Genomic DNA, 27,077 nt, shown 5'->3' on the forward strand with positions numbered 1-27,077 from the left:
GAATTACTGGACTACCAGAAAGCCATGACCAGAAACATGGATAAAAGAAAACAACAGACTAAAAAAAAATGTAAAAAAAGATCATCTGGAAAAGGAAGCACAAAAATCCAATGAGGAAAAAGTGCTTTTAAAAACAGAATTAACCTACTGGAAAAAGAGGCAAAAATACCAATGAAGAAAAAAATGCCATGAAAAATAAAATGGACCAATCTGAAAAGGTCATGGAAAAAATTCAGTCTTTAAAAATAAGAATTGGGCAAATAGAAGCTAATAACTTCACAAGACATCAAGAAACAAGAAAACACATTCAAAAGAAGAAAAAATAGAATAAAATATGAAATACCTCTTTGAGAAAAATAAGTGACCTTAAAAATAAATGTAGAAGGACAATTTAAAATTATTGGACTATCTGGGAGTCATGACCAAAAAAAAAACAAAAAACAAAAAAAAAGCCTAGACATCATATTTAAATAGAGGAAAATTGCACTGATATTCTTGAACAAGCTCATAAAATAGAGACTGTAAGAATTCACAGATGACTTCCTGTAATAAACAACTAATCCCAATACTATACAAACTTTCTGACAAAATAAGAAAAGGAGTCTTACCAAAATATATTTATAGCTGCACTTTTTGTAGTGGCAAGGAATTGGAAACTAAAGGAATGTCCTTCAATTGCTAAATGACTGAACAAATTGTGGTATATGATGATGATAGAATACTATTGTACTATAAGAAAAGATGGAGAGGATGATTTCGGAAAGAACTGGAAAGGCCAATGTGAACTGATGCAGAGTGAAATAAGCAAAACCAGGAGAACATTATACACAATAACTGAAACACTGGGAAGATCAAATGTAATAGATTTTACTATTAAGAGCAATACAGTGACCTAGGACAATGCTGAAGGACTTGTGAAAAAGAATGATATCTGAATCTAGAGAAAGAACTGTTGGAGTTGAACTGCTGAAGAAAAGATATGGTTTATTGCTTGTTTATTTGGGTATATGATGTGGGGTTTTGGTTTTATAAGATTATTCACTTACAAAAATGAACAATATGGAAATATGTTTTTAGTGATTAAGCATATATGACCCAGTAGAATTGCTTGTCAGTTCTGGAAGGTGGGAAGAAAGAGAGAAGGGAGACAACATGAATCATTGTAACTTTGGAAAACTAATGTGTATAAATTTGTTATTGGAATAAAATAAAGATAAAACAAAATAAATGTTGCTCTTATGTCTTGTAATTGTCTCTATTTCTTGTTGGGTTAAGAATACATTTGTGGGAGTAACTGAAACCTTGTGGGATGATCAAATGTCATTGACTTTGCTACTAAAATCAATGCAGTGATCCAGGACAATTCTGAGGGACTTAGGAGAAAGAATGATATCTACAGCTAGAGAAAGAACTTGGGAGTAGAAATGCAGAAGTAAATGTATGATTTATCACCTGTATATATGGGTATGTGATTTAGGGTTTTGGTTTTAAATGATTACTCTATTATAAAAATGAATAATATGGAAATCTCTGGGAGTGGGGAGTGAAGAGGGGAGGGAGACAACATGAACCCCTGTCCTCCCTTACCCTCCTCAACCTGTATTGGTACAAGTTTTCATTTGGTCTGATAGTTTTTTGAAGTTCATTTGCTTTTGTTTTCCTTTGACCTGAAACACCCAATATTATAGGCCTTTCCTCACAAGTCATGCCCATTTCTTCATGAAATAGAATCTTCTGATACAACTAAAATCACTTTTCTTTTTAAATATGTCATAAATTCAACCTGGAATGTTGAAACTTTGACTGCTCTTCCTTTTGGTCCTCTTCTCTCTTCTTTTTTGAGAAGAGTAGGTAGCTTTCCCAGGATAAACCCTATAACTTGATACCTGTTTCCTCCAAATGGCAAGCCACCACTACACTGTGCTTACCTGTGTTAAGGCTCCCCAGAAGTTTAAGCCAGACACTAGACTGCAAGGTTCCCACAGGCTAGAAGCAAAACCCTGAGCCCCACAAGAAGAAGCTTGGGATGTTAGCTTTATTTTACATAATAAACTAAAAAAAGAGTGCAATATTTAATATACTTTATATACCTATAACATATAAAGCATTTGGATACTTTAATAGAAATAATAAAATGAAAAAAAGAGCAAAAATCCCAACTAACTATATGGAAATTTATTATGGTAACAAGTAAGGTCCTGGCACAAAACTAAAAGAGAACAATGTCAAAAAGGCAACGAGTGAAACCTCAAAGAAAGATGTTAATTGGAGACAGGTCTGAAAACAACTTCTGGAAGAGATGGGAAAAGACCTTAAAAATCAAATAAGAAAACTAGAAGAAAAAAAATAGAAAAGAAATGAGAGAAACATAAGAAAATCATGAAATAAGGGTCAATAGCTTTGTAAACACAAAAAAGGAAAAGATATAAAAATATACTGAAGAAAACAACTCCTTAAAAAGTAGAACTGGCCAAATAGAAAAGGAGGCACAAAAACTCATGGAAGCTAATTACTCCATGAGACATCAAGAAAAAATCAGGCAAAATTTTGAAAATACGAAAATAGAAGAAAATGTGAAATTTCTCATTGAAAAAAAACTAACCTGAAAAACAGATTAAGTAGAGATAATTTAAGAATGATAAAAATGAAAAAGAACCTAGGCATCAAACTTCAAGAAATTATCAAGGACAATTTCCCCAATATCCTAGAATCAGAGGATAAAATAGAAATAGAATGAAACAACCTAACACCTTGAGAAAGAAACTCACAAATGGAAAGTGCCAGCAATGTTTTTCCCAATTTCTACAGCTCCTAGTTTAAGGAGAAAATATCGTAAGCAGACAGGAGGAAACAGTTCAAATATCATGGAGCCATAGTCAGGATAACATAAGAAATATCCACTTATATCTGGAATAGGATTCTGGAGGGAAAAAGAGATAGGATTTCAACCAAGAATTATATACCCAGTAAAAATGAGTATAATTCTTCAGGGGAAAAAAGGATATTTAATAAAATTCAGCCCTTTCAAGCATTCCTATTGAAAATTCAAAACTGCATAGCAAATTTTGCATTCAAAAAGAAGATTCAAGAGGAGCCTAGGAAGGTATTCAGGAAAGAGAAATCAAAAAGGATCCAAAAAGAGTGAATTGTTTTTATTCTTACATAGGAAGATAATCCTTGTAATTCTTAGGAACTGTTATTAACATTTAGAAAAAATATATATAAAAGAAGAACATTAGTATAAATTAACTTTTATGAAATGTTATTTTAAAAACCCAAAAAACAAAATTAATCGATGAGAAAGAGGACTGAACTGTGAGAAGAGAGGAGGGAGATATTGAATGAGTGAATTATCTCAAATAAAGAGGCACAAAAGTTTTATAATGGAGGAAAAGATGGGAAGGCATGGTGACAATGTTTGAGCCTTACTCTTATCAGATTTGGCTCAAAGAGGGAATAACATATACACTCAGTTGGATATTGAAATCTATTTTACCTATAGGGAAGTAAAAAAGATAGGGAGATGAGTGGAGGGGGAGGGACTGATAGAAGAGAAGACATGTTTGGGGAGATAGTGCTAATAAGTCAGTCATATATGGGGGCAGCCAGGTAGCTCAGTGTATTGAGAGCCATGTCTAGAGACAAGAGGTGATAGGTTCAAATCTAGCCTCAGACGCTTCCTAGCTGTGAGACCCTGGACAAGTCACTTAACTATTACCTAGCCCTTACCTCTCTTCTGCCTTAGAACCAATACACAGTATTGATTCTAAGATGGAATATAAGGGTTAAAAAAAAGAAGTAAACCATTTATTAGGAGGAACAGGGGGAAAGGAGGGAGAAAGAGAAGAATAAGCAGAGTATGTGTAAGATGGAGGGAAACATACAGTTAATTATCATAATGGTAAATGTGAATGGAATGACCTCACCCATAAAACAGAAGTAGATAGCAGAATGGATCAAAACCCAGAATCCTTCAATATGCTGTCTACAAGAAACACGTTTGAAGCAAGATGACACCACAGAGTAAAGGTAAAGGACTAGAGCAGAATCTCTGAAACTTCAGCTGAAATAAAAAAAAGCAGGAGTAGCAATCATGATCTCAGCCAAAGCTAAAGCAAAACTAAATCTAATTAAAAGAGATGTGGAAAGAAATCATATCTGCTAAAAAATATAACAGATAATGAAGTAATATCAATACCAAATGGTATGGTATCCAAATTCTTAAAGGAGCATTTAAATAACATGGGAGGAAATAGAATGTGAAACTGTACTAGTTGGGGACTTCAATTTTCCCTTCTTGGAATTAAATAAATCTAATCAAAAGATAAACAAGGAAAAAATTAAAGAGGTGAATAGAATTCTAGAAAAAAATAGATATGATAGACCACAGAAGAAAATGGAATAGAAATGGAAAAGACTACACTCTTTTCTCAGCAGTACCTGATATATATACAAAAACTGACCATGTATCACAGCATAAAAATGTCACCAACCAATTTAGAAAAGCAGAAATATTAAGTATATCTTTTTCAGATCATAATGCAATTAAAATTACATTCAGTAAAGGGCCATTGAAAGATAGATTAAAAATTAATCAGAAACTAAATAATCTAATTCTAAAGATTAAGTCAAAGAAGGAATCATAGAAACAATCAGTAATTTCACTGAAGAGAAGAACAACAGTGAGACAATAAGCAAAAATTCATGGGATACATAAGCCAAAAGCAGTACTTAGGGGAAATTTTATATTTCTATATGCTTATAGCAATAAATAAAATAACATGCCAATGAATTGGACATGTACCTGAAAAAAACAGAAAAAGAACAATTTAAAAATATGATTTAAATACCAAATTTGAAATTTTGAAAATTAAAGGTGAGATTAATAAAACTGAATGTAAGAAAACTATTGAACTAATAAATAAAGCTAAAAGCTGATTTTATGAGGAAAGAAATCCCCAATAAAATGGACGAACCACTATTCAATTTGATGAAAATAAGGAAAAAAGAAAATCAAATTAACAGTATCAAAAAAGAAAAGGGTGAATTTACAACTAATAAAAAGGCAATTAAAGCAATAATTAGGAGTTATTTTCCTGTTATATGCCAATAAATTTTCTGAGGGAAATGGATGACTATTTACAAAAATGTAAACTGTTCAGATTAATAGAATACTTAAGCAATTCCATCTTAGAAAATGAAATTGAACAAGCTATCAATAAACTCCTCAAGAAAAAATCTCCAGGGCCAAGTAGATTCACAAGTGATTTCTACTAAACATTTAAAGAATAATTAATCTCAATATTATATAAATTATTTGGAAAGGTAGGCAAAATAGTTCTACCAAATTCCTTTTATGACACAAATATCATGTTGACACCTATACCAAAGGAAAAAAAAACAGAAAAAGGAAACTATAAACCAATCTCCCTAATCAATATTGATGCAAAATTTTAAAATAAAATACTAGCAAGGAGATTACAGTGATATATCACAAGGATCATTCAGTATTACTGGATGGGTCTTATACTAAAAATTCAATGATGGTTCAATATTAGAAAAATTATCAATATAATTGTCCATATCAATAACAAAACTAAAAAATCACATGATTACCTCAATAGATGCAGGAAAAAGCTTTTGACAAAATACAACACCCATTCTTGTTTTAAAAAAAAACACACACACAAAACATTAAATAGCTTAGGAATGAATGGAGTTTTCTCAAAATGATAAGAAGTATCTATCTAAAACCATCAAGAAAGGATTATTTGTAATGTGGATAAGCTAGAAGCCCTTCTCAATAAGATCAGGAGGGAAAGATGTACCTTATCACCACTATTAATCAATATTGTATAAGAAATGCTAGTTATAGCAACAAGAGAAGAAAAAATTGAAGGAATTAGAAAAGGCACTAAGAAACAAAATTATCAGTCTCCACAGATGATATGATTGTATACTTTGAGAATCCTAGAGAATAAACTAGAAAATTAGTTGAAATAATTAACAACTTTAGCAAAGTTATAAGATATAAAAAAATCCACATGTCATCACATTTCTATATATTACTAACAAGAGTTAGAAAAAAAATTCCATTTAAATTAGCAGTATATAGTACAAAGTACTTGGGAGACTACTTGTCAAAACAAACTCAGGAACTGTATGAACCTAAAAACAAGACACTTTTTACACAAATAAAGTTTGATCCAAACAATTGGAAAAATATTAATTGATCATAGGTAGGCCAGGCAAAAGTAATAAAAATGGCAATTTTACCCAAATGAATCAACTTATTCAATGCCATACCAATCAAATTGCCCCAAAATTATTTTATACCATTAGAAAAAATAGTAGCAAACTTCATCTGGAAGAACAAAAGGTCAAAATTATCAAGTGAATCAATGAAAAAACATGTGGAATACCAGATCTCTAACTATATTACAAAGCAGCAATCATCAAAACAATCTGGTACTGGTTAAGAAATAGGGTGGTAGATCAGTGGAATAGATTAGGTACACAAAACCTAAATGGCCATAGTAATTTAGTGTTTGATAAATCAAAAGATCCCACCCTTTGGGAGAAAAATTTATTGTTTGACAAAAGCTGTTGGAAAAATTGGAAAATGGTATGGCAGAGTTTGGGAATACACCAACATCAGACACTGTATACCAAGATAAGGTCAACATCGTACATGATGTATAAAAAAGGGTGATACCATAAATAAATGAGAGAAACATAGAATAGTCTATCAGTCAGATCTAAGGAAAAGAGAAGAATTTATAACTAAATGAGAGATATAGAGCATTATAAAATATAAAATCAATAATTTTTATTATAATAAATAAAAAAGATTTTGTACAAACAAAACCAATGCAACCAAAATTAGAAGGAAAGCAGAAAGTTGGGGAGAAATTTACAGCAAGTGTCTCTGATAAAATGCTAATTTTTCAAATATATAGAGAACTTAGTCACATTTATAAAAATAATCCCTTCACCAATTGAATAGGTAGTTTTCAGATGAAAAATCAAAGACATCTATCCACATATTTAAAAAATGCTCTAAATCACTCAATAGAGAAATGAAAATTTAAACAGCTCTGAGGTATCACCTCACACCCATTAGATTAAATAATATGACAGAAAAGGAAAATGATAAAAGTTGGAGAAGATGTAAGAAAATTGGGGCACTAATATACTGTTGGTGAGACTGTAAACCGATCCAACCATTTTGGAGAGCAATTTGGAACTATGCTCAAAGGATTCTAAAACCGTGCATATTCTGTGACCAATTGATACCATTACTTGAGAGATTTTAAAAAGTGGGGGAATAGGACCTATTTGTACAAAAAGTTCTATTGTGGCTCTTTATGTGGCAGCAAAGAATTGGAAATTGAAGGGTTGAACATCTTGGGGGGGAATGGCTGAACAAATTGTGATATATGATAGTTATGGGATATTATTGTGCTATAACAAATGACAAGCAGGATGATATAAAAATATGAAAAGATTTACATGAACTGAAGCAAAGTGAAATGATCAGAACCTGAAGACACTGCACACAGTGACAGCAATACTTCTTGATGAATCACTATGAATGACCTAGTTATTCTTGGCAATGTAGTGATCCAAGACAATCTCAGAGATTCATAGTATAAATGACTATCTGACCTCCAAAAAAGAACTGATGGGAGTCAAATGCATAAGCTTGACAGCAGCTACACAATATTTTCTTAGGTGAGCACCTAAAAGGGAAGTTGAAGACTACGGGGAAATGGGTGAAGGGATATAGAGATAAGAAAGAGAGAACATAAAGCAAAAAGGAAGGCACAGAGCTGAAGAGTTCAACAACATGGGATTCAGTGTCTTGCCTCTAATGGTAAAAAGAGAGAGAGCCATACATGAATCCAGTTTTTATTGCAGAATCAAGGAATTGGGAATGGGAGGCAGTTAATGAACATGTGACATGGCAGAGAATTTAACGATGACTCCATTAATAGCCATAAGATCAGAGAAGTGGAGGCTGAGACAATGTAGAAGTCAGTACCCCTTCCAGAGGTCCAATTGACCTTTGGATTAAAGACTTGAGGAGTGGTCGGCATACCATAAGATTAGAGTTTCACTTTGTTTGTTACAAGGATCAATAAATAAGTCATGTGAAATTATATCCATAAGTCTGGTACATGAGCAAATTGCTCATAAGAGTCAGCCTTTGGGTACATCTTTAATATTTACATGATTTATTCATGCCTGGATCCCAATAGAAACATACTATATTTCATTTCTTTCTTTTTTTTTTAATTTGAGAACTCTTCCATAAAATAACTAGTATGGAAAAATGTTTTACATGACTGCATATATAAAATCTATATCAGATTGCTTACCATCTCAAGGAGCAATGAAGGTATGGAATGAGGGAGGGAAGGAGTGTCAGAAGAATAGAGAATTTGGAACTCAAAATCTTAAAAAAAAAAGAAAGAATGTTAAAATTGTTTTTGTGGGTAATAGGGGGAAAAATAAAATATGTTTAAAAATAAAGAACACTTTGAAATTGTATCTATATAAATCTTGACTTTGGTTGATGGGCCTCCAGATATTTTATGCATTTTACAGTTATTTGAAAAAGGAGTTCTATTTCAATTACTGCTTCTTGGTTTATATAGAAATGCTTTTGTTTTTGAGGATTTATTTTGCATCCTGCCACTTCGCTGAAGTTATGTATTATCTCAGTATTGTTGCTGATTCCTTAGGATTTCCCTAGTATGCCAACATATCATCAATAAATATGGATGGTTTTCTCTCCTCTTTATCTTATTTTATGCCTTTAATTTTTTACTCTTCCCCCCCCCATTGCTAGCTTTTGCAGAACTATACCAAATCATAATGAGGAGCCTTGCTTCATTCATATTTATTGAAAGAGTTCCTTGAGTACAGCCCCATTTCATATGATGACTGCTTTTGTTTTAGATAGATTTTTTTTTTTTTGCATTATGAAAGAGGTTTCTCTATTCCTGCACTTTTCTTCTTTTAATTAGTTAAGCTGAAATTTTTTCAAGTTTACTTGTCTTTTCAGAGAACCAGATTTTAGTTTATTTATCATTTTTGTTTTTAATTTCCAATTTATCTATTTCCTCTAATTTTTTATATCTCTTCTTTATTTTAATATGCCATTAATTTCTTTTAAGTTTATTATTTTTCTAGTTAAACATTCCTATTCAGTTCTAAATGCTTTCTATTTTGTTTCTGCCTGTTTGAAGTGATTCTTGCCCCCTACCTCCTGGATTGATCCCAAAAATGATTGTATCCCCAAAATTTTATTCTGTTATTTTATCATTATCATTTTCTCTCACTTCATTATTTGTTTCTATAATTTATTTTTTGACTTACTCATTATTTAAGAGTTCCTTTTAAATCTCCATTTGGGTCTATGTCTTTTCTTTGTGGTCTCAGAATAAATGAGTATTTTTATTCATTATGGTTTTAAAAGGATTTATTTACTACTTTTATCTTTTTGTGTTTGTTTGCAGAAACTGTGCCCTAGTTCATGGTAATGCTTTGTAAAAGCTTCATGGTATGTTAATAAATATTTGTATTTTTTGCACCATATTCCCTTTCTTTCTGTTCATCAGTTCTTCGGCCCAGCACTGGAAATTGGGAAAGTTGCCATATTTTGCCACATACTCTTGGTTGACTTTTATAGCTTGGGTCTCCAAGGATCTAGGAAGGGGAATCTGGTGGTCAAAGTATGGAGTTTAGCTCTTTTCCCATCCCAAACTGATGCTCTGACCCTTTTCCTCTGTTTCTCTATCCTGGAGTAATCTTTTGAAACCCAGAATGTGGCAGCAGTGGTACTGGCTGACTCTTCTGGACCCAGAACATTTTCAGTCTGGAGCCCAGATCTCTATGACATTGGAGAAAATGAGAGGGGCCTGGGGCACGGGTTTGGGTTACAAAGTCGTGGATCAGCCCTTGAGTTGGCTAGTATAGCTTTGCTCTTGGTAGTCTGGTTGAGGGAAGAGAAGGAGCTCTCAGGGTAGACATCAATCATTAAGATTTTTTAAAATCTTCTTTTGTGTTCAGGGTGTCTTAGACCACTGGCTGCAGCTGAAGTCCCTTTATCTTTGGTTCTTATTTTTATTTGAGAAATGTCTGAGTGGTCATGGGAATCAGAGGATGTAGCTCATTAGCCATCTTATTGATCACATGGTCAGGAACCTTTCAGGACTTTCTCCAACATTTCTTACGAGCCTTCTTGCTCTGGAAGATTCCTCCCCACCTTTAGCATCTTCCTTTGATTGATTAGTTTCTCCAGCAACCATTATTTTAAGCAAAGGTATGGACAATCTTTCTGCCATCCAATGGCAACTGATCTTCCAATTTCAACAAGCTGGGTGGAAGAAATTTTTGTACCCCATAAACACAGTATTGAAGGGTAGACCTTTCTTAAAATTTCATTTAAAATCTTAATAATGTGTAGCCTCTGTTATCAACCTCTTTTGTGTTCAGTATCATCTGGATTAGGAAAAAGCAATTTATTGGGCATATCCTGATCTAGAGCTAGAAAGTGCCCTTTAGACAATTTTTTTCAACTCTCATTTTACAGATGAAGAAACGGAGGTCCAGAAAAACTAAATAATTTTATCAATACCTTACATATGGAAAAGGTAAAACTAGAATATGAATCCATGTCCTCTGACTCCAGATCCACTCCCTTACCCATTGCAGTGTTGTTAGACTATGAGCTTCCTTAGGGCAGAGACTGTCTTTTATCTATCTTATTTCTATCTGATCATTTAGCACAGTGCCTGACACATATCAGGTGCTTTAAAATACTTGTTGACTTACTATTAGTAAATTATGAAAAAAATCTAGATATGTGTTCCTTGTTGTAAGAGAAAAGACCCTTATAAATATCACCTAAAACGTGTATAATTCCTAATAAACATGCTAAATTTTGTTAACATTTTAAAATATAAATATGCCTTTTTGATATAGTTTTGTGATTGTCCCCATTCCATGGCTGCCATTTTTATAAGTAATGTAGGAGTTTTTGATGCATGGCATCCTTAGTGGAGCCACTATTCCCTCTTTTTAGAAACTAACACAGTTTGGCTTTTCCAGAAGAAGCTACTTATCTTTCATTAAACTGACTGACAAGGAATTTTAAAAGTGACCTTAGGGGAAGAAGAGAGTTGATCCCAAATGAATTGCCAACAGCATCATTCTAGGGTTGCCTCAGGGAAACAAAGGGACCCTGCAAAATAGCCTGGATTGGCAGCATTCATCAGCTTTGGGATATCATGCCCAGTCATCTCTACAGCAAAGACTGCAAAACTGGAGAACAGACCTGTGCGTGTGGTTTGGAATATTAACAGTGAGTTTTAATTGGAAGGCTTTTCTGCCTGTGGGCCTTTGGGCACCTGGGCAGAAAGAACTGAAGACAACAGAAGATCAAATGGAATGGTGTGTTTACCCCAGTCTCTGCTGACCCTGCAACAGAATTTCTCTCCTGTGTCCCAGGAATATTCCAGAGAATGAGGGTTAAAACTCCAAAACAGGCAAAATGGAAATGGAACCCAACGAACACTGGCCCTACCTGAAACTGAGGTGCAGGGAAGGCCATCAGGATTAAACTTATGGAAACTATGGAATCAAAGCCTCTCAGTTGAGGCCAGCTGGCCCAGCCTCTACCAGAAAAACAAATTCTTCCCTCACATACCCAACAAATAGTCTTCCATCCCTTGTTTAAAGACCTCCAAAAAGGGGGACTGAAACTCCTGGAGGCTGCCTATTACATTCTCAGGTGGCTTGAATTATTTGGAAATTTTTCCATGCATTAAACCTAAATCTCTTTTTGCATTGTCCAACCAATTCTCCTATTTCTGCTACCAGGGGCAGGCATAACATACATAGTCTCTGCTACAAAAGACTCCTTCAAATGCTTGGAGACAGCTAAAATGGTCTAAGCCTTCTCTTTCTCTCTCTCTTTTTTTCAACTAGCAAGCTTCTATTTTTTCTTTCTCTCACTTAACTTCCTACATGGAGGGAAAAAAAAAAAACCTTGTCCAAATCATCAAGAAAAACAAAAGTCCAAAACTGTACCTTATTTTGTGTTTTGGATCTATTCTCTCTGTGTGTGTCTCTCTCTCCTTCCCTCCCTTTGCCCCTAACCTCACTCCTTCCCTCCTCTACTTCACTCTTTCTTCTTCTTCTCAAAATGATTTGTCTTTTTAACGTTGTTGGGCAAATTGTTCTTCTGGTTCAATTCACTCTAGTCTGCATCAGTTCCTAAAGGTCCTCTGGGTTTTCTCTGAAATTATCCATTCCATTGTTTGTATACCAGTTCTTAACATATTGCTTGATACATAGTAGGCATTTAACGATTGGTTGATTGATATACCTTAACTATTTAGTTACTCTCCAGCTGATGGGCACTCTCTTAAGAAATTGCAATACAGTTGTGGTTTTTTGCAGCTATGAAAAGTACTTCTACAAAAGTACTTTTCTATATAGAAATTCCTTGATTTCTTTGGGATACAGGCCTAACAATGGTGTTACTGGGTCAAAGATTAGTAGGCACAGTTTAATATAGCCTTTGGGGAATAGTTCCAAATTTTGTTGCTGAGTAGTTTGACCAATTTATTGGTCTCCCAACAGCATATTAGTGTGCCTGTTTTCCTGTAGTCACTCCAATATTTGTCATTTCCACCAATCCATTGAGTGTGAAGTAGAACCTTATAGCAACTTTAGTTTACATTTAAACACCCGGATTATTTTTCTTACACTTGTTCATAGATTACCTCCTTTGGAAATTGCCTGTCTTTTTTCCCTTTTACTATCCAACTTTCATTATAAATTTTAATTAGTTCCTTATATTTCCTGAATATAAGACCTTTATCAGAATAACTTGCTGTAAAGATTTTCTCCCAGTTAACTTCTTCCCTTCTAATTTTAAATACGTTGGTTTTAATTGTAAATGACAGCAATGATTTAGCAGAAATGCAGTGCTCCAAGATAATCCCCAAGGACTCATGATGAAAAATACCATCTACCTCCAGGAAAGAACTGATGGTCTGAATATAGGCCAAAACATACTATATTTCACTTTTTTCTTCATTTTTTTGTTCTCTTCCCTGAAATGACTAAAATGGAAAAATGTTTTACATGATTTGACATGTAAAATCTATTTTAGATTGCTTGTCATCTCAGAGAGAGGAGAAGGGAAGAGAGGAGGAAGGAAAAGAATTTGGCTCAATTTTTTAACAATGAAGGTTAAAAATTGTTTTTTACATGTAATTGAAGAAAAAAATAAACTCTGAAAAATGCATTCCTTCTGTTTGCTCAATTCTGCTTGCTTTATTATCAATTGTTCATTTTATTTTTTGTGATTATGATTCATCTGTTTATTAATTCTTCCTTTATCTATAGATCTGAAAGGAAATTTCTTGTTCCTTTAATCTGCGTATGATGTAATCTTTTGGGTCTAAGTCACACTTTTAGAGCTTGTTTTGACATATAGGGAAAGATGTTGGTCTGTACCTAGGCCAGCCTTCCAACTTTCACATGCTTTTGAATGAGATCATTGGATGGGCTTTGGTATCCCTTGCCAGAGGGAAATACCCTTCTCCTCACAAGCTTCCTTCTTTCCTGACATTGATCATTCAGTGGGAAGGTTATTACCACTGATGCATATTCAATGAAGGTGACCTATACTTCAGCATAACTGTGGTGTTGTTCCAGACCTCGTAGGAATGGCATGAACCCTTCTTCCCCAAAGTACTACACCTGAATTCTCTAGTTTTCCACTCAACTTTTGTACATTTCTTAGAATCTTCCACCCAAGTCCTTGTCTTATAATTCACCATGGTATGGGGGTGATGCTTGGTTCTCAAAGGCTTTTCTAGTGGAGCACAAGCCATGGCAAGTTCTACTGAACTAGAAGAGATAATAGATCAACTGTATGACTGTTATTCTAAGAACCAGCTAGATATAGAAAATTTCAACACCAGGAAGACTTAAAATGGGCAAAGAAGATTTTAGCCATAGCATCTCACAAAAACCATCCACTGAGACTGAGTAGGATGGCCATCTTCCACTATGGAAGAAGGACCAATATTCATAACAATAATAAATACAATTATTTAGGGATTTAAGGTTTGTCGAATGCTTTACCTACATTATCCCATTTGATCCTCATGATCCCTCTTCATGATGAGGATTATTATTCCCATTTGACTGGTGAGGAAATGGAAAGGTCAGAATGATCTGCTGATGTGACAGACATTAAGAGATAGCTAGGTGAATGTCTGATGTGGGATTTGTACTGAGGTCATTTTGACTCCAAGTCCACCACTGCTACCCATGAAAGAGGCTGGAGAGAGAGATTTTGTGGGCACAAAAGCTAGACTCAAGGGTCATTGACATCCTTTCTGAAGCCTCTGAGATGGTGTGATTCTGCTGTTGTTGTACTTTAAGCAGCTAACCAAGTAGCTACTGAGCAGCAGGTTGGAGAACACCTCGACAGACACTGAACCTGATCCTGGGACTGGCACACTGGGCAGATTCTTACCCTGCCAAGGCAAAACTCACCTTTCTTCAATATAGTGAGAACTCCTCTTTGTCCATAACTCTGTCTGTCTTGGCATCTGGCCAAGGGTGTGTAGGAACCTGAGAATGTGAGAAGAGGCTCAAGAAAGAAGAATTCAATTCAACACCTTCCAAAATCAAAAGTCACCCATACCCAGAGGAATGTGGTTGTTCCTGAATTAATCAGTTTACCATTCCAGGTGAAGCCTCAAAGCTCCTTTCAACCCATTTAACTCTTAACTAAATTAGATTTGCTCTCAGTTCCTCTTCTGTAAAGTGAAGGCCTTGCATTAATTACTCTAAGATCTTTACCCAGTCAAAAAGTTCTAGAATCATTTATGCTAATGAGGAGATGCAGTGTAATGGAAAGAGCTCTAGACTCAGGGTCAGTCATTCAGTCAATTTTTATGAAGTGTCTACCGTGTGCCAGGCATTGTGCTAAGTGAATCAAAGAATGGCAAAACCGTAATCCCAGCAAACAATCAGACCAACAACAAATCATACCCACAAGATATATACTGTGTAAATGGAAGGTAATCTCTGAGTCAGAAGAGACTTCCCTTCAACTCATTTCTTTAGCCTTTACCAGTTATATGAGTAGGTGTGAATCACTTAATTTTTCTGAACCTCAGTTTCTTCATCTGTACAATGGATACCATCCTAGGAACACCTACTACATGGAACAGTTGTGAGATTCCAAGAATATAATATATGCAAAGTGCATTGTTAACCTAAAAGTGCTACACAAATACCAAACATTGTGAATGAAGAGGAGAAGAATGGGAACTAGGAAGTGACAGATTATGAGCCTGTGAGTTTTGAAATGGTTACACATGAAGTAACTCAAAGGACCCTGAATTTGGTGTCAGAAGGGACCCAAGAGGCCATCTAGTCCAATCCCTCATTTTGCAGATGTTTCTTATAGAGGTGAAATGGCATGACCAATATCATAAAAGTGCCAGGTGGCAGAGTGAAGGGTTTAGCCAAAGTTCTATGACTTTAAATTCTGTATCCTGTATCCTGTCCACCATATCATACTCACACCCAATCACCCAATCAGAATTATATTCTCTTCCAGCCATGTGCAGACACTCATTCTCTATGGTCCTCCTGTATTTGTTTTCCCTCCAGCACCCAGGAGAAAAGATCTCTGTCTAAAAGCACCTTTTGGTTTTTTTTTCCTGTAGTAATTATCAAGTTTGGTTTCTAGATCCACAAGGAGGAACTGATTCTTCAGGAGTCTTTGTATGACGTAGCCCTTGGACTAGGAGTTAGGAAATGCTTTCTAATCTCAGTCCTGCCTCTATCTAGCTATGTGGCTTTCAGTCAGCCATTTAACTTCCCTAGGCTTTTATTTTCACCGTTGAGATTAGAACACATCTCTACAAGGCTGGTCCTCCTTGACATTCTCTAGTTGTGATTTATTGGGGCACGAAGTTCCTGGCATACAGATGTTCCCACAGTCAAAGTGGGTTGGTTTGATAAACTGTCTTCAACCTCAAGGGGGAGGCCACTCCTGGGCACTCTGCCCTTCCCTGCCACTGCAAATGAATTGCCATATTTTGGCTCATCAATCTTCCCTCTAGCTGCAGGCTGAATTCCTTTCCATCTACTCCATTCTGAGAGTGTGGGTAGAAGAATGCTCTCTCTTCAGCAAATATGGCAGATTATCTGCTAAGATGGATGGCCTATACCATTATCAAAATGGTTCTTGAAAGAAAACAATGTTCTCTCCAACTCATGCCCCAGGATCGATTTAAACATCAACAAAGTTTGACTAATGAGATGAAAGAATAATATTATAATCACTTGGCCAAAAGAAGATCCTAGATTTAGAGCTGGGATTGAGTGGTGATAAACTACCTTGATCTTTACATTGGAAACTACAGAGCAGAAAAATGAACAGGAAGTTGATACTCAAGACAAGTAACATAATAGTAAGAGTGCACCTGGCTGATTTTGATGAATTTAAGTCATCTGGGTCAGATGGACTAGCTATGAAAACAGTCCCATATCCAAGATGTGTTGGAAATGAACGATTCACCAATGGTGTATACTCCAAGGAAGTTACAGACAGAAAAACCCTATGAAGCATATCAATAGCAGCAGTTTTCTGGCAATAAGGGCAATTGGGAGGTGTATTGGATAGAGTACTGGGTTTGGAATCAGGAAGACTCATCTTCCTGAGTTCAAATCTGGTCTCAGATATTTAATTGCTGTATTAATGACTAGACAAATCATTTAATCCCATTTGCTTCAGTTCTTGATCTGTAAAAATGAGCTAGAAAAGGAAATGGCAAACTATTCCGATATCTTTGCTCCAAAAAAACCAAATGGAATTATGGAGAGTCAGACATGCCTGAAACAATTGAATAGCAAGAAACTGGTGTTAAAAAAGAATTAGAAATAAAGTAGGTTCCCATCAATTGAAGAATGGTTAAAGATAGTGTGGCATATGCATGTGTTACACCCCAACCAGGTAAGCTTTCCCAACCTTCAATGAACTACCAGGTTGGGTTCTGGAAGAGGATGGCAGATTACTTCTCCCCCTCAGAATTCTAGGAATATCCCTGAAGGGTAATCAGTAGTTTCTAGGATTGTTGCTCATGAGCCCCCATCAAAGATCTCCTCCCCTCATTTATTATAATTAGCAAGCCAGAGTTAATTATTTTTTCAGAGAGTGTATTTACTAATATATATATATATGTGTATATATATATATATATATATATATGGAGATTTGGTACAAAAATACTCTCCTCAGTCCCTAATTCTGCAATATGTTATCTACTAAATACAGTCCTGGAAGAAATAAGTTCAAGTGTAACTTGAACTTGTTGGCAAAGGATAGCTCCCAGAATCTGATTTCTGGAAGTGTTTTTCTACCTTCCAAGAGTCCTTATGAAATTCCCCTTTGGACTGTGTTCTATGTTCTGAGAGTTTGTGTCCTAAGACTGCCATTTTTGGAGGAGAAGAAACATATCTAGTTTGTCCTTGGCTCCTGAGGCAAATGTGTCTAGCCTACCATTTAAAAATGATTCTTTGAAGAAATTTTTTAGGAATTGAATTAGTGCTTTCTAGGTTATAGTTTATAGACTCTGCTTTCTTTCATTTTTTTGAAAACCCATACAACATTTATCCTTTTCTCATCTTCTCTTACCTCTCCCATTTTCCATTATCTTTTAAGTATTACCAATAATGGTTCGGTAAACATGTGTGCCAGTTGAATGAGATGAGCTCTGAACTCAGGAGGTTTCAAGGGCTCCTTCTAGTTCAGTGATTCCCAAAGTGGGCACCACCATCCCCTGGTGGGTGCTGCAGCGATCCAGGGGGGCAGTGATGGCCACAGGTGCATTTGGGGGTGGTGAATAACTGTAAGGGGGCAGTGATAGTATGTGACAGGGGCGCTAAGTAATATTTTTTTCTGGAAAGGTGGTGGTAGGCCCAAAAAGTTTGGGAACCACTGTCTAGCTCTTCCAAAATCTAGCTATATGACTCTGAATATTATCTAACCCCTCTGAACCTCTGTGAAATAAGGAATATGGACTAGATGATTCTTTTTAAAATTTTTTAATTTTAATTTTAATAACAAATTTCCACATGTTTTCTAAAGTTATATGATCCATATTGTCTCCCTTCCTCCTTCCCTTCACTCTCTCAGAGCTGTCAAGCAATTCAAACTGGGTTATACATGTATTATCATGCAAAACATATTTCCATATTATTTATTTTTGGAAGCAAATAATTTTATAAAATCAAAACCCCAAAAGATATCCTCAAATAAACAAGTGATAAATCATATTTTCATCTGCATTTCTCCTTCAATAGTTCTTTCTCTGGAGGTGGATAATGTTATTTTTCTTAAGTCCTCTGAATTTCTCTGGATCATTGAATTGCTGTTAGTAGCAAAATCTATCACATTTGATCATTCCACAATTACTGTGTATAATGTTCTCATGAATCTGCTTATATCACTCTGCTTCAGTTCACATTGGCCTTTTCAGTTCTTTCTGAAATCATCCTGGTCATCGTTCCTTATAGAACAAAACTATTCCATCACCATCATATACCACAATTTGTTCAACCATTCCCCAATTGAGGAACATCCCTTTAGATTCCAATTCTTTGTCACCACAAAAAAGAGCAGCTATAAGTATTTTTGTACAAACAGGTCCTTTCCCCATGTTTTAAAAAATCTTTTTTCAGATACAGACCCAGGAATGGTTTTACTAGATCAAAAGGTATACATTCTTTTATAGCCCTTTGGGTAGAATTCCAAATTTCCTTCCAGAATGGTTGGATCATTTCAAAACTCTACCAGCAATGTGTTAGTTTCCCAACTTTGCCACCACCCCCTTTCCCCCCCGAACATTTATCATTTCCCTTTACTTTCATACTGGCCAAACTGAGAGGTATGAGGTGATAACTCAGAGTTGTTTTAATTTGCATTTCTCTAATCAGGTGGGACTTAGAACATTTTTTTCATATGATTATTGATAGTTTTGATTTCTTCATTTGAAAACCGCCCATTCATATCCTTTGAACATTTATCAACTGGGGAATGACTTGGATTCTCATAAATTTGACTTATTTCTTTATATATTTGAGAAATGAGACTTTATCAGATAAATTCATTATAAAATTTTTCCCAGTTGGTTGTTTCCATTCTAATATTGATTGCATTGATTTTGTTTGTACAAAACCTTTATAAATTAATAAGATAAAAATTATTCATTGTACATCTTGTATTGCTCTCTATCTCATTTGGTCATAAATTCTTCCATTCTCTGTAGATCTAAAAGGTAAACTATTCTTGGTTCACCTAATTTACTTATAATATCACTATTTTAAATCATAACCATTTTGACTTTATCTTGGTATAGGGTGTGAGATATTGATCTAAAACCTAGTTTTTGCCATACTGTTTCCAGTTTTTCCAGCAGTTTTTTCAAGTAGTGAGTTTTTATCCTCAAATCTGGGATCTTTGGGATTATCAAACACTAGATTGCTGACATCATTTATCCCTAATCTATTCCATTGTTCTCCCCTTCTATTTCTTAGTCAGTACCATATTGTTTTGATGATTATTGCTAGGCCACCATCTTTTATATTTTTTTATTAGTTCCCTTGATATTCTTGACCTTTTGTTCTTCCAGATGAATTTAGTTATTATTTCTTCTAATTCTATAAAATAGTTTTTTGGTAGTTTGATTGGTGTGGCACAGAATAAGTAAATTAGTTTAGGTAGGATTGTCATTTTTATTATATTACCTTGACCTACCCTTGAGCAATTAATGTTTTTTTCTAAGACTCCATTAAAGTCTATAGTTCTTTGTTTTTGGATGGGCAAGAAAATAGAATTCATTTTGGAAATTCTGGTGGCTAAATGTTAGGATTTACATCTGACTTTTTTCTCAGAGACTATATATGTCCACACAGGAAGCAGAGAGCAAACTAACCCTTTAAAAAGCTGATCATTAGGGTCTCAATTGGTGCTCTGTAGTATAAATTTGTTTTAAGGTACTCATGTAATGTCCGTGGAGTCTTTTTCAAACTGGGGTCATGAAATAGCCATGATTCCTTTTCTGAGATCTTACAGGATAACAAGAGCTGGCATTTGTATAGTGTCTTAGCGTTGTGTGTGTGTGTGTGTGTGTGTGTGTGTGTGTGTGTGTGTGCATGTCTCATCTCATCTCATTTGACAGTAATACAGTAGAAATGAGAATAGCTAACGTATAGTAGGTCAAAGGCAGAGAAGATGCTGTGGCTGGTTGGCCACGAAGAATTTATAAGATCAGAGATTTTTGGACAGAGAACTGGAAGGGTCCTTGGAGAACATCTCGTCCAACCCCTTCAATTTTACAGATGAGGAAATTACAGTCTAAAGAAGTCATGGCCACTCGTCCAAGGTCATGGAGCAAGGAACTAAACAACTCAGATCCACCTTGGGAAAGCTGGTCTTGGGTTTGTGAATTTGATATGGAGTCTGCAAAGGGCCAGAGGCAAAGTGAGTAGTGGCGCGCGCGCGCGTGCGTGTGTGTGTGTGTGTGTGTGTGTGTGTGTGTGTGCAGTTTTCAGTGCACAGTCTGAGAAAAGCCAGAGGCAAAGCATACATCAGTATACCATAGTGAAAGACCTGGCAGAGGGGAAGGAATAGGCTCAGAAAGCAGATTCTAAATCAATAGTCTAGGGTCACAGTGGGGGTCAGCAAGGCTGGCAAGGGAGCAAATGAAGGGAGGAGCCCAAGTTCTACAAGATGTTACTGCTATTGGTTATACTCAATGAATTAGGAGGGCCAGCTTCAGCTGCTCTTGCTGAGGAAGACTCCAGCTCAAATCTGCCTTCCCTAGGAAGGAGAAGAACATAAGGTAAAGAATAGGGAGGTGCTGTTATTATCCTTATTTTACAATTGAAGAGACTGAGGCAGGGAGAAGTTATGACTTTAACCAGTCATACCCATACCTGAGGCTGGATTTGAACTCTAGTATCTGACTTCCAGGCCGGCATTGAGAAGGAAGAAAGCTTTGGAGGAAAGGAGAGCCTGGGGATAATAAAAAAAAGGATAGAGAAAGGAAAAGTTAGATTTAATTAAACATTTTTTATGGACACACACTGTGCAAGGGATTGTGCTAGAAATACAAAGAAAACAATGAGACAGTCCTTGTCCTCAAGGAGTTTATGTTCTATTGAGGTAATACATTGCACACATAAATGTAGATAAGTAAATGTACATTATTGAGGAAAAACATTTTTAGTAGGGAGGAAGCAATAACGGATAGGAGTTGGGGTGAGAAGTCCTTCATATAGGACCTGGTACCTGAGCTATGCTTTCTCCTTGACTCCCCTCCATATTAGCTATTTGGTTCAATCTAATGGGATTCAACCAACATTTATTAAATCTATTATATTCCTAATGAGGCAGGTACCATGCCACAGTGGAGAAAGCAATTGGCCTGGAGTCAAGAAGACCTAAGTTCAAATCAGGTCTTAGACACTTAGCAACCATGGTACCCTGGACAGGTCACTTTACCCTGTTTGCCTCAGTTCCTCATCTGTAAAATGAACTGGAGAAGAAAATGGCAAACCACTCCAATATCTTTGCCAAGAAAATCCCAAATGGACCATGAAGAGTAGAACATGAATGAAACTACTGAATGACAACAAATATTCTATCAAGTGAGCCACACTGTGTTAGGCTCTGGGAATACATCAATCATTGCCCTTATTGAGGAGTCTCAGAGGACTGGATATACAAATGGAAAAGTCAAAACAAAATATATGCAAAGAAAATACAAAGTAATTTTGGAGCTAGGCCTTGAAGAGAGCTGGGGATGCTATGAGGTAGTGCCATCATCCTAGATCTCTCCTTCCTTTCACTGCCAAGTCCTAGAAAGGACAATTCATCAGTTTGAATTGTCTCTTAATTCATTTCTCAACTCCTTCCTAACTGACTTCCTAAGACAAAAATTCTGTTGAAACTTCTCTCAGAGGTTTCCAGTGTCTTCTGAACTTGCCATATTCTGTTTGGTCTTTGCATATTTTGACATCATTGATTACCTTTTCTTCCTGCATGTTCTCTCTTCTTCTGACCTCAGTGACACTGCTGCCCCTTGGTTCTTTTTCTACCTACCTGCTTTTTACTTGAGTCTTCTGTTCAATCACTTCTTGTGTCACTTTAGCCAAGCTATATAACCACCTTGAGCCTCTCTATTCTCATCTCAAATCATCTATCTGCCATTCTCTAACTATGGATCCCCTCATAGGGTTCTTGCCAATGCCTGCCTCCCTTCACTCTCAGTTTTTTTCCTTTTTGATGATTTTAATGGTTGCCAAGGGTTTGTTTGTCATCTCTAAGAAGATGAATTCCAAGTCTAGATGTCCAACCTTAGACTCTTTCCTGAACTCCAAAACTCTACCAGATGTTCTTATGCTGATGGCCCATTAACAATGCAAACTCAACATATCCTCTTTAACAACACATTCTCCAATGAATTCCCCAAATCTTTTTCTGAACACAGAGCTCTGACCAAATCACTCCCTTTCTCAAAAGTGCTTAATAACTCACTACCTGCCACCCAACTTTCACCTGTGGCTCCAAAAAAGCTGTAGCAAGCACAACAACTACACCCTGGTAAAGTCATCTTGGCAGATGGAGTAAACCAGGCTGAGAGTAACTGATGGGCTTCAAACACATCCATGAGTTAGGAGAATGTCTACCCCAAGCACACGAGGACTTACCCTGGCAGAAAGAAGTAGGTGAGATCAATTCATTCCAATGGCCATGAAGGTGGTTGAATCAGGCATTGTGGAGCTCTTAAAGTTTGGTCAGACATGAAAAAAAGCCAGTGTTATTCACTAGTCCCCGGGCCATCACCACTTGTGTTGACTTTTGTCTTACCACTGGACTTAGATGACTCTGGAAGAAAAAATGAGGCCGATAACTTTGTGCAACTCTGCCTCACTTAAAACCAACTCGCACAAAAGTTGAAAGATCATCTGTGACATCATTGGGCCCCTTCAGAAACAAAGGACAAACAACAATGATCTTTAGAATTAAGTATAAATCCCTTAACTTTTTTTTTAAACCCTTACCTTCCGTCTTGGAGTCAATACTACGTATTGGCTCCAAGGCAGGAGAGTGGTAAGGGTGGGCAATGGGGGTCAAGTGACTTGCCCAGGGTCACACAGCTGGGAAGTGTCTGAGGTCAGATTTGAACCCAGGACCTCCCATCTCTAGGCCTGGTTCTCAATCCACTGAGCTACCCTGTGTAAGGGAGAAAAAGGGGTTTTATGGGTTCAATATATTAAAGGTGGTCACCAGAGGATTGAACTATTATCAATCCTCAATTAAGAATAATCTCAAATCAAAATTGACTTTTATGTAAATTTATTTACATGAGAGAAGAGAGAAAGGAAGAAAATAAGAAACTATCTCACTGATTAGTCCAGGTAGATCTTAACCCTCAGCTGAGGGTTAAAGGGCCTGAGGCCCGGAGGTGAATGGAGCAAACGCCACTCATAGAGTCTATAAAAGGAAGTTTCCCAATAGAAGTTCAGGAAGATTCAGTCTTTAAATTACCACATGGAACAGTCTCAGTCACAAACCAGCGAAGCTCCCTCAGGTCTCCTCTAGTAAACTAGCTGCAGCCTCACTCACTCTCCTCCTTCCTTGGAAGGGCCACATATGCATCACTTCCAGTGCCTTCCCTTAGCCTTCGTGTCCAATCACAATAGACACTTTTTCATAGAAAGTGTAGGGGGCCGTCTGTTGATTCTGATTGTTACTCACTCCAGCACACGTGGGTTAGGACCTCCCAGAATTGGAAGGTGCTCTCACCTTTTGTGATTAAATCTAAAAATGGGCAGTGTAGACTTAATCTAATTATCACACCTGCTGTCCCCCTCAATTTATCTTTTAAGACTTTCCTCAGTGTGCTTCCAAAATGCCTTCCTAATTTCATTTCACATTATTTTTAAGAACTCTGTTTCTCATCATAAGATTATCTATTTGGAGCAGAAAGGGGAATAAATGATAATCTAGTCTAATCTTTTCATTTTACAAATGAGAGAAATTGAGGCATTACTTGGTCACACATGTTTTAAGTAGCAAAGACTAAGTCAGGTCCTAAGTCCTCTGACTCCAAATCAAGCATTTCCTCTGGGTACTATACTTAACTATGTATAAGTTATGCCATCAGCATTCCATTCCTCACAGCCGGAAAGTCTGGAAATTTGTCCCTCTTCATTTTGTTTCAAGATTTTGTTTCAAGATTCAGCTCAGCTGGACTTCCAGAGAAGATGGCTGACTGAATGTAGGCGGGCAGCTCATCTCCCTCAAGCCTACTTGAAAAAATAAAACCTAAAAATTACAACAGATGGATTAATAAAACAAGAAGGAAACAAGACATTTTGAAAGCATTTGAGATCCCTGGGCATTGTCATTTGACTTGCTAAGGTACCTTAGAGGTCCCTAGGCCTTTCTGTCTGTGCCAAAGATGAAATATCCTTTATACATTATATCTTTAATGTTCTTTGAGGGCATGGACTTACTTTTCCCTTGGTATCACCAGCATTTATGTCACTAGTTGGTGCATACAAAGAATGTAAATATTTTTGATCTAGTTCATTAACTCATTCATTTATCTTTGTGTCCCCCATACCCTGCACAGTGTCCAGTACATAGATCCTTAGTAGATGTTCATCAAATTGAAATTAACAATTCCTCTAACATCAATATTAAAAATACTTTTTCAGAATTCTAGAATCTCATAGATGGAAGAGACTCCAATGGTACTCTACTCTACATCACATGGGATAAGAGGTCACCATCTTCTATTTAGTGACTTCCAGTGATGGCGAATTTAATTATCTTATTAGTCAACCCATACCCCTTTGGAAGGCTCTCGTTCTTAGGAAGTTGTTTTACCTGTTGTGAGCAAAACTATGCCTCTGGAAGGAAGGGCCATTCTTTGGTCTTAGTTCTGGCTTCTAGAGTCAAGTGGAACTTGGGCTTTAGAAACAGTGTAGAGATAGTTGTCTAGAGCTAAGACTCTAGGAAAGGGAATGGGTGAATTAACTCCTAAGTTCTGAGCTTACGGAAAGCTTTTCTGATTTCAAAGAATCATGATGTATGTTTAGTAGGGAGAGAGAGTCGAGAGGAAAAGGGGAACAAAATCTTTAATTTCAAGTTAAAACATTTAGGCCCCCATGGAACCTTCCCAGAATCTTGGAATGGAATGGAATCTGAATGGAAACATGGACATTTATTTTTTTCTTTACCCAACTCCCAAGCATTCATCAGCATCTGGGATAGTTGCCCAGAGGGATTTTACACATCTGTGAGCTTGTGGCAAAAGGAAAAAGTTCCAAATTCATTAAGTGCTTTGGAATCTAGGGTTCTGGCAACTTAAACATATATCATATACAGGAAAACCAAATTGCTTGGGAAAGAAAAGGTTCTGCGTTTGGGAGGATGGATTGAGAAGGTTCATGGGATCATTGGATTTAGAGCTGGAAGGGATTTATGTATGCCAAATATGGCTCTAACACCACTCTTACTCTTTAACCATGAGAAAGGAAACTGCTGTAGGAGAGGTTTGAATCTTAGATTTTGAGCTAGAAGAGACCTCAGAAGTCATCTATGTCCAGCCCCCTCATTGTTCAGATGAGGATACAGAGGCGCAAGCCAGTTACATAGCTTGGCTGAAGTGATACAAGAAATGAGTGTCAGAGTAGAATGCTTTCCACTACACCAGTCATGCATTTGATGTTTGGACCCTCTCAGAGTCCTTTTGTCATTACAGTTGTTTTTCTGAGTGATTATAATCCACTAAGATCTCTTACTCAATTTATTTCTATAACTTATAGAAAGCTAAGACTGATGAGGAATCTCTAACTGCTCCCCCTCAGCCCCCACGTTTTACCTAGGATAAACAGTGGAAAATCCCAGTTCCACAGGCTGAGCATGAAGGAATTTACTTCCAAATTTTCTGGTGAATCTGTGATCTTGGTGATTCAGGAATTCCCACCAGTGATATTCCAATGTAACCCATTCATTCCTATTCTACCTGCCTATTCTATGTAACTCTTTGCCTTTATGTCCCCAAGAGTTTATCACAGGTCATGTGAAAACCTTCATTGTTTTCTCTTAATATTATCAAGTTAGGAGGGTAATGTTCCAGCCGTCCACAAATCATCCCTTGTTCTTGCCTTATGACCAGGCCATCTTCTCTTCTTGTCAAGCAGCTCGTTGATGATATCTTTTCCTCCTGTTCTTCTTCAGAGTTCCGAGTGCATCTTGCTCAGCCCTCCCCAACCCCATGAGACTCACTATTGACCTTTTTATGATCCCCATCTTTAGTCTTCCTGAAGAAGTCATGTTTCATGTTGTTTCCAAAGATCACATTGGGAAAATGTTAGTATTGAAATGCTTGGCCTTTGTGTCCATAGGAAGGAAGGTAAACATAAGGAGAAGAACTCTAGCCTTCCTTGAAATTAGCCCAAATTGACCTCTGCTTCCTGTTCATCTCAAGGACTAATTGAAGGCTAGAAGCAACTGGGGCCATGAAGTTAGGTCCCAAGTCATGGTTTCTAAAGAGCACCAAAATGTTGCCCTCCTACTTCCTGCCACAATCTCACTCACAAGCACTACACTGGTGGATGCTCAGGGCTGCTTTACATTTGACACCTGCAATTATTTTCCAGAGATGGGTCAAGTACCATCAGTTGAAGCAAGCTTCATGTAGCCCCTTATGCTAACATACAATCTGTAAGGATGCTAAAGTGCTTACTTTTGACAACATAATGCTTTATACTCTCAAAGCACAGTATTTATATATAACCTTTTTTGATACTCAAAATAGCCCTGCAATAGGCTAATGTGTTTTTTTTTCCTTTTTATAGATAAAGAAACTGAGGCTGTCAAAAGGTTCAGTGTCTTGTCCAGGATCACATACTACTAAGGACCTGAGGCAGGATTTGAACTCAGTTCTTCT

The sequence above is a fragment of the Gracilinanus agilis genome, chromosome 4 (genome assembly GCF_016433145.1).
Source record: "Gracilinanus agilis isolate LMUSP501 chromosome 4, AgileGrace, whole genome shotgun sequence".
NCBI classification, from domain to species: Eukaryota; Metazoa; Chordata; class Mammalia; order Didelphimorphia; family Didelphidae; genus Gracilinanus; species Gracilinanus agilis.